This window comes from Misgurnus anguillicaudatus, chromosome 4 (genome assembly GCF_027580225.2).
Source record: "Misgurnus anguillicaudatus chromosome 4, ASM2758022v2, whole genome shotgun sequence".
Taxonomy (NCBI): Eukaryota; Metazoa; Chordata; class Actinopteri; order Cypriniformes; family Cobitidae; genus Misgurnus; species Misgurnus anguillicaudatus.
In genome coordinates, this window is record NC_073340.2 from 2339996 (window position 1) to 2349444 (window position 9449).

The window sequence follows — 9449 nt, forward strand, 5'->3', positions numbered from 1 at the left end:
TCCGAAACCGCGGGCACGCTTCACCCTCCGCGTCCGTCTCTTGACGCGTGAGCGCACGTCGCGGGAGATGAAGCCGTGGGCACGGAGATGAAGCAGCCAGGCACACCCGGAGCGCTCGACCCGCATGACGGACCGATTGGGACATTATGGAATTATACGCACCGCACCGCCTTAAAGACTAGCTGGCCTCTGTTACAACAGCGAACAACATCTTGTAATTGTCCTAATGCATCACTCGTTTGTATCGCGTTAATGATCGCAAGCTAGCCAAAATAGTAATGGATAAGTGTATTGTTACCTCATTAGCAGGGTATCTTAATTCATTTAAAAGCTTGTCATTTTATTCTTAAGACACAAATTTAAGATATTCTTAAGAAAAAAATTGAGAACTTCTTAAGAAATGTTTGAGAATTCCACTTAGGAACATTCTTACGCACTTCTTATAATTTATCTTAAGAACTTTCTTATTTTTTGTCTTAAGAATGTTTTCATGAATCCGGCCCCGGGCTCGCTGCACCCTCCGCGTCCGTCTCTTGACGCGTGAGCGCGGGGACGAAGCCGTGAGCACGGAGAGTGAAGCACGCTCGCCCAGGGCGCTCGACCCGCATGATGGACTGATTGCGACGTTATGAAATGATATTTACTCACCGCACCGCCTTAATACTAGCTGGCCTCTGTTACAACACCGAATAACATCATCTATAGTCTTAATGTATCACTCTTTTTTATCGCGTTAATGATCGCAAGGTAACGTTCGTCAAAAGATTAATACGTTTATTACATCATTAGCAGGGTATCATTCATTCCAAAGCTTGTCATTTTATTCTTAAGACACAAATTTAAGATATTCTTAAGAAAAAATGTGAGAATTTCTTAAGAAATGTTCGAGAATTGCACTTAGGAACATTCTTACGAACTTCTTATAATTTATCTTAAGAACTTTCTTATTTTTTGTCTTAAGAACGTTTTCGTCAATCCGGCCCCATATCTTTACTAAAATCTAAACAGTTTGCACAGAGATTGTAGCAAAAAGCAGTGCTAATACTGAATGAGCAAAGCTCTAGCTGACTCAGGATATAAAAAACGCAAAGCTGTAATGTAAAGTCTGTCATCCGGACAGCAAGTAGACTTTTAAAGAGTAACTGAACCCTTAACCAACTTTTTTTAGTTAATGATCTGTAAGAATGATGCTTTATTAGTGCTGTTCATTGATTTTAGTAAGTTTTTTGACATTTGGATATAAAGTGTTTCAATACTACAATATATGGTGTAAAAACGTCTGAGTCCTGCCCTCTTCAGGTTGAACGGTGGCTACTGCAGTTGAATTTTCCTATTGGATGTTGGGTCCAAAAAGTAACTTGTGACGTAAGCAGGTTCAAGCTCACCACGCCCTTGTTACGATCTCACCACAGGCTTGGTACGAGCTTAGTTCGTCCCCTCTATCTCCGTTGGGATCTGCCCACTTTTCTTGCATTTTTCAAATATTGCCAGTGGGTGGAGTCAGGTTCTGACCAGGGGTTTAGTTACGCTTTAAATCTGAAATAATGAGTGGATTAAGCTTTTTTAATCGGCAAAAGAGAAATAGAAAGCAGAAGCAGTAAAAGTGCCTAACTAATAGAAATTATTAACATTATAACATCAGTCACATTTATAATCTATAGACCTGCACTGTCTATTAATATACTGTACATAGTATTGTATATAATTGAGTTTGATAAAAGGGGTCATCAAATTGCTTCATATATCAGTGCAAAAACATAAAGTGTTTTCGTGGTGCTTTAACAAACAGTTTCAGCTTTGTTTATGGCAAAGAAAGTTTGGGGTGGTTAGATTAATGAACTATAATGTGAAATTCATATTAATGTTTAATAAATCAAAGTATTGTGTTGTGTCACACATTATTAGTTCTTTGTCACATGTATAGTAGACCATTTTTTGTCGGTGGATATGATGATTGCCCTTTTCACGAGCTACCACCACAAGTAAATTTCAGATCTGTGGGAAACACTGCAAGACACCAAAAAAACGTGAGAAAGCATTTAACAAAACCTATGACTCTTGGAAGCTGGTAGCAAGGAAGACTAGGACAAAATTAAAAACCCTCTGTTCATCAGAAGAACTTACAGGAGCGGTGAATCAAAAACTCAATTTTAACTTGATAATTTGTTATATAAGAGGTCATCATACTTAAATGAACATCCTGCAAGTTTCAGAACTGAAAACGTCCGTGCTACTGAAATATAACCGTTTTTGGCACCAAGCCAGCTAAACACTCCAGTGAAAAATTCGGAAATCTATGACGTCAAAGTAGAATTGAAACACCTCCCCATAACCAAAAGGACAAGTCTACTTTTGTAGCCCCGCCCACAGCTTGGCGTGACACACGTGTGTCTTAACGAGTAAACATGTCTTTAAAGATTGACAAATGTAACCAAAATGACTTTTAAATACATTTTTTCTGAGAGACTATTATTTTGACGCGGTGATCTGTTATGATACCATGGAAATGCATTTTCGGTTGTGGAAGAACCGCGTGGGAACAACACAGAAGCTAAATACTTCAATTCGGAGGCTTGAAACATAACATTAGCAATATGCGTGGATAAAGTTTGCTTTTGAAGAAGTTCCAGCTCGTGTGGGGAGTGTTATTAACGTTGTGTACATGGATTCATTTGTAAAGAAGTCGATGCTGGATTTGCAGAGAGACTCAGAAGCACCACTTATATTGGATCTGACAACAATGACACAGCAGTATAATTCACAGTAAGACATTTTACTTTATTTAAGTTACTGCGTTTCACTATTGCTTTGTTAAAAGAGATTGCTTGATATGTCCTGTTGTAACATTCGTGTCTAAACACGTTTGTTTGACTGTTTTAATTTACTAAAAACATTAAACGATTAATAAAGGTACAACACTTAACAATACGACTGTAATTTAAAGGTAGAAATATACAAAGTTAGTTATAAGGAAGGATTTATCAGCCGCAGTTTAGATTCTGATGCCCGTTTACTGTGTTGTATACGGTAATTTAGGCAAGTTGCGTTTGAAAGGTCAAACACTCAACAAAGCTTATTTTTTATCATATATCATGGTATTTAACATTACGTGAATGTAAAAGCAACCTCACAAGCACAATAGAAATATACAAAGTTATTGATAAGGATTTATTAGCCGCAGTTTAGATTCGGATGCACGCTTACTGTGTTTTATACGGTAATTTAGTCACGTCGAGTTTTGTTTCTACTTTAATATACGTATTGTCATTTATGTGTATCATGTTTAGCACCCAGAATCTTTTGTGTCTCAAACATATTTGTGTTCGGCTGCTATTTTTATCACATTAATGTTTTTAAAACATTTCCCTACATGTAATGACGGGGAACGAAGCTGTCCAATCATAGCAGTGGGTGTTTACGTTCAGGTCTTCAATGCGGCCCGCCCCTTCAAACGAACCATTTCTCAAGACAGCCACTAATCCATGTTACAAAATAGCATATTACTTATTGCTTTTGATGTTTTTGAATGTAAAAACCATGCGAACATCATAAGTAGACATCAGACAACAGTATAAAACAATAAAATCAACAAATTCACCGCCCCTTTAATGAATTACAACAAGACTTTCAAGCAAAGCAAGATGATGTTAGCCAGCAGTATGAACCTATCTTATGGAACAGTAACACCACACCAGAGATTGTAAAGAAAATGGATGCCTGTGGTACGCTAACAAAAGACATTTGTGACCTCATAAGTAACCGTCTAGAGACTATTAATCAAGATTATAATGATCAACTTGAGAAGGAAAGGGTAAGAGAAACATTAAACAAAGATGAATATGGGTCTGTCTTTGGCCACACAAAAACTGAAACGGTAATCTCAGAGTCACCGGAGAGATTGAGCAACCACTCCAGCTCAGCCAGTACCCACACCAGCAGAGTAGATGCACAAGCAGAGCTTGCGGCTAAGCTGGAACAATCAAAAGCCATGAAAAAATCCAAGCACAGCAAGCACATCTTCGCAAGTTAGAAGGTGAATGGAAACTTAAATAGGCAAAAATGATGTCAGAAATGAAACAAAAAGAGGTGGAAATGCAGCAACAGTTGGAACAAGAAAGAGCAAAATTGCAGCAGTTACAAGCAGCAAAAGACGTTGCTATAGCAGCAGCTCGTGTGAGAGCATATGATGGTTTTGAAGGTTTTGAGGACCATGATGAGGAGTTTAATGACAAAACTAACTCTGCTTGCTACAGAATGGAAACCAAACCTCGATTAAATCCTGATGCTGTATCATTCCAACCTCACCAAGTTGCTCCTGAAGTGATAATGACCCAGGAGTCTGCCAGTCTTGCCCAAGCAATCGCCAGCTCATTAAGCATGAACCGCTTGCCGATCCCTGAACCAACCACGTTTAGTGGTGACCCTTTACAGTATTGTCTGACTATCCAGGGCCCAGGTCAGGAAACAGACAGATCGGCTTACCCATCAGTCTGTTAGCTGCCTTGACATGTCAAGATCACATATATCCCAGCACATAGAGCCTTTTTTACCAGAGTACCAACACATCTCTACTGTGTCTGTTCCTCGAACAAATAGAGCACCGTTTACCTCGTCTCGCACAAATCTTATTAACATAAAATTAGAACAGAATACATTAACAGATGAAACTCAAATGTTAAAATTTGGCCTTCTTAACATTAGATTGCTTACCAATGAAGAACCAATTATCAATGAAATAATTACTGACCAAAATTTAGATGCACTCTGTCTAACAGAGACCTGGCTTAAAGCAGACGATTACATCAGTTTAAACGAATCCACCCCACAAGACTATTACTATAAACACGTTCCTCGTCTAAAAGGGAGGGGGGTGTAGCTACAATATACAACAAAATATTCAAAGTAAACCATTAATCCGAACTAAAATTTAATTCGTTTGAAATAATACTGTTAAATATGGAAATAACTGATCGTAACAACAAACAGCTTTCGTTCATCTTAGCTACCATATATAGGCCTCCGGGCCACCACACAGATTTTCTTAAAGAAATAGCCGACTTCCTATCTGAACTCACAGTCACTGTAGATAAAGCTCTTATCGTTGGTGATTTTAATATTCATGTGGATAACCCAAAAGATGCATTAGGACGTGCGTTTATGGATGTTCTTAATTATCTCTGTATTAAACAAAATGTATTAGGGCCAACGCATACTCGTAAGCACACATTAGACTTAATTCTGTCACTCGGACTCAATATTAATGACATCGAAATATCACCCCAGAGCGATGCCATTTCAGACAATTGCCTTGTGTCTTACATGCAGTGTTGGGTAAGTTACTCAAAAAAGTAATTAATTACTAGTTACTAATTACATCTTCAATCATGTAATTAGATTACTTTACAAATTACTCTCTCCAAAAAGTATTTAATTACTTATTACTAATTACTTTCTAATCCTATTTAGTGCATGATACAAGGATAGGCTTGAAATGACTCGAATAAATAATATATAAAAGTACATCAATTATTCTGATCCCACTTTAGGGTCCAATTCTCTCTATTAACTACTTTTGCCTCAATATACTCCAACTACTGCTCATTAATACTAAAGAAGTTGTTAATTTTAAGTATTGGTAGAAATGGGGAGGGATAAAGAAGTAAAATAAGATTTTGCAGAATTAGGCATTAATATGTGCTTTTAAGTATTAATAACTGCCAGCATCTCATTAATATTAATGCTTATAATCAACCAGTTAATAGTGAGAATTGTAAACTTAAACCATGTAAAATCCACAATTGTATTATAGTATACATAATTGTCCATACACAGTATTTAGTTGCATCAGAAGTAACTGTAATTAGATTACAAGAAAAATAAGAGTAATCCCTTACTTTACTTTTTCAAGGAAAAAGTAATTAAATTACATGAACTAATTACTTAGTAACTAGTTACACCCAACACTGCTTACACGATACTTTGTTGGACTTTAAGGCGTCCAATGCATGATCATAATTTGAGAAAGACACAAATATCTAAATTGAATATTTATTGATCAGATATGAAAAAGTTTTACAGCGCGCTGGGTCATTTCAAAGCCACAATTGGCAAGCAAAAGAACCACCAGCATTTGAGGTAACAGTTATTTATAGAGTATGTGACGTCAATCTTCTTCTTAGAATCTCCACCCACAAAGGCTGCTTTTCCTTGTGAATCTGACTCCCTTACCACGCCCAGTTTCAGCCTGTTAGGGAAGAAATGACACACACACACACACACACAAAGAACAAGCACAGGAGATTCTGTTCTTCAAGGTTGAGCTGCCATGCCCCCATTAGGTTATTCTGTATGCAACCTTCATTTCATTGGTTAATACACATTTATCAAAGACAACATCTTATATTTATTACATCAATTATTCAATGATTAATACTGATTAAGTAAGAAATACATTGCATATTTTATCCTGTGAATATTAAAGCATTGGTTAATAACATGGTTGTCTGTTTGCTTTTCCCCCTCAGGCTTCTTTCTTATCTTGACAATTTCCAGATGTACATTCCTCAGCATATGCTGTTTCTCCCCCAACCGAAACCACAGCCTCTCAACTTTTACACACCCACACAGACAACTTTCTTGTACTCAACACAGAAATCATTGTTGTAAAAATACACATGAATTAAGATTATAAACAGCACGATTAGTAAAACAAAATCAAATCCCACAATTCCCTCTCTTGACCTCTGAAAGAGGTCACACATTTTCTTCTTCATCCTCATCCAGGTTCTGTAAGCCTAATAGGGGCATGCTATATGGGGGTGGATTGTTCTCTTTTTTCTCTATTGCAGATATTATTAATCTGTTGCACAGGGATCTAAGACAGGGAATGCAACAACATCCACAGGTCACCAGGATGGCCACAAATAGACCAATGGACACTACTATAGAGGTTACTATTGCCCTCCACAGTCTATCATACTGCATAAATCAAAGGTGTATGACGTTGTTTCATTTTTGTATAATTTAATTCAATTCCCCCATATCTCTTTAAGCACGGATCTTGTAGTGTTGTCTTGGACCTTATGTCAATTTTCAGATTACCTCCATTGTTTATGCTAAATATTATGGTGATTATAATTGCAGTTATAACCCTTAGGGTCCACAGAACCTTCCAATCTCCATATAGCTTCATCTCTGTGGAAAAAATACACTTATGCTTATTGGCTTAATTCAAAAAACACTCTTAAATTGAAACTTAATAACAAGTAAGAGTACAGCAAAAGAATTTACAATGAATAAACTGTAATTGTGATGTTCAGGTCCCTGAACACTTCTGTCAGGATCTCCACCACCTTATGGAAATCCAATTTATCTAACCCACACCCCAGCCGGGGAGTGGATACACTTGTTATTCCTTTTTTCTCACACCAATCTCTCATGCATCTGAGGCTGTAGGTAAAATTCTCATATGGTGGTAAATCAGTACAGTTTTGTTTGGTTATTAAATGAAAAATCAGTCTGCCGTCGTCCTCATGAGTAACTGCACATTCACCTGTGTGTTTGTTTTGACTTACAACCTTTTGTTTTCCGTACTTGGCCTTGAATTGTACGGCTATACCTGCTCCGTAGGCACAGTCTGTACTCACACAGTGTGCTAAAGGTTCTGTTGCTGGGCTGGGAAAAAAATGTCACCTTTTTTATGCACAATTTTACAGAGTTTTTGTTGACTTTGTTGTTGGTGTTGTGTGAGTGTTACCACTGATATGTTACCCCTGATGTTTCACTTCCTGTTTTGTTCTCTCTGTATTCCAGCTGATTTACTTTCACTTTCACTTTCAACACTCTCCCTCTCTTGGACCTGAGTCCTCAGGTCCACACCTGTGTCTGTTAGAAACCCAATCATCATTTGTAACAGCTGGGTCGTTCTTACAATTTCGTTGTGTGGTAGCCTGGCAGGAAAAATGTTTAATCAGAGCAGTTAGTTTGTAGAAATAAACATCATTAGTTAGTGGCAGGATTGGATCCTACACCAAGGCGTTCCGTGGGCCTGGAAACTGTCGACCTGTAAGCAATTCAAAGGGTGTGAAACCAGAAATCCTGTTAACAGAAGAGCAAATAGACATTAATGCAATTGGCAATGCGTCAAGCCATGTTATTTCTGTCTGTGCACAGATTTTGTCAAGTCAAGTTCTAATGTCCAGGTCAGGTTCATTATTTCAGCTTTGCTCTGGCATTGGGGTGACAAGCAGCCCCGAAACTATATGTCAATTCCAGTGCGTGTTTGTCAATTTTGTCAGATCTAACTTTGTCTTGGGAAACCATGGTTTGGGATATAAGTGGTTTATTAGGCAGTTGACAACAGCCACTTCATTAGGTACCTTCACAGCCTGTAGTATGTGTCAGGCTTTGTTAGCATGTGTTATAGGCCGGCCTTTCCTGGTTTCAAACCCACCTATCTGCCATATGGCAGTTCCATATATACTGCACCAATCACATATGCATAGTCACTATAAATAATCACCCTCTCTTCACCAGCGTAGTGCAAGGCTTTGATAACAGCTATCATTTCAGCTGTCTGTGCTGACTGCTTACCCTCCAATTTACCACTCACTCTAGTCACAAAATCACCCTCAACCTGGTCAACCACAGCAAACCATGCCTTTAGCGTACCATCTGATGCTCTAAAACAAAGCCATCCATAAATAGCGTGATTACCGGTGGGGGAGTTGTCAGAGGTACCGCGAACAAACCATCTCTCAATTTGTTTGCTTTTTCAGTCAATGGTATGCCATCATGTGGCTCACCCTCAGTGATTAGATCAGTCATGTTTACACCCTCATGGACATAATTTCAGGTTTGGCTGGCCAGGATTTTTTGGTAAACTTTATCTAAGACACCGTTTTATATATTGGTACATACCTTGTTAATTATTGTTTGTTGTTTATAAGGCCCCCCAAAAAAATAAAAATAACATAAGTCTCTGGTCCTGGATCAGACATAAGGCTCTATCTCTCCATAGTTTAATTAGCCATTCATTTGTGCCCCGTCCGTCCGGGGTCACATTACAACATTGACAGGTCATAGTAATTTCTAGGTCCCTATCTATTATTAACTGGTGTGTTGGAGGAATACAGAAATGCGTGTGAACTAGACTGGTTTGCTACCTTATAGGGTAGTGATTTGTTGATAGTCACTTTTCAATTTTACCAGGAACCCATTATCCCCACCGTTATTGAAACTTTTTCTTTTTTTCTGTTTTTTACGGTGGACTATTTAGGCCCATTATCCACTAGGGCTCTTAGTGGTCCATGAGAGGCCCAGCCATTCCTTTCATGGTGGGTTCCTGTGTGCCCCATCATTCATCCGCACCACTCCCTTTGGCCCCATGTTGGGTGCATAGGCGCCATTAAATCTGGTTGTGATAGGTTGTGCGAGCTCAGTGGCCCCCT

At 38.3% G+C, this 9449-nt stretch overlaps 1 long non-coding RNA gene across 1 annotated transcript in view; it reads right to left on the bottom strand.

Moving 5' to 3' along the window:
* The window catches only part of LOC141363674 (uncharacterized), a 245305-nt gene extending 236093 nt beyond the window's left edge, over positions 1-9212 (bottom strand). Inside the window, exon 1 of the long non-coding RNA XR_012369176.1 lies at positions 7693-9212. This is a non-coding gene — a long non-coding RNA (uncharacterized lncRNA). The remainder of the gene's footprint in view (positions 1-7692) is intronic.
* Between the last annotated feature and the right edge of the window lie 237 nt (positions 9213-9449).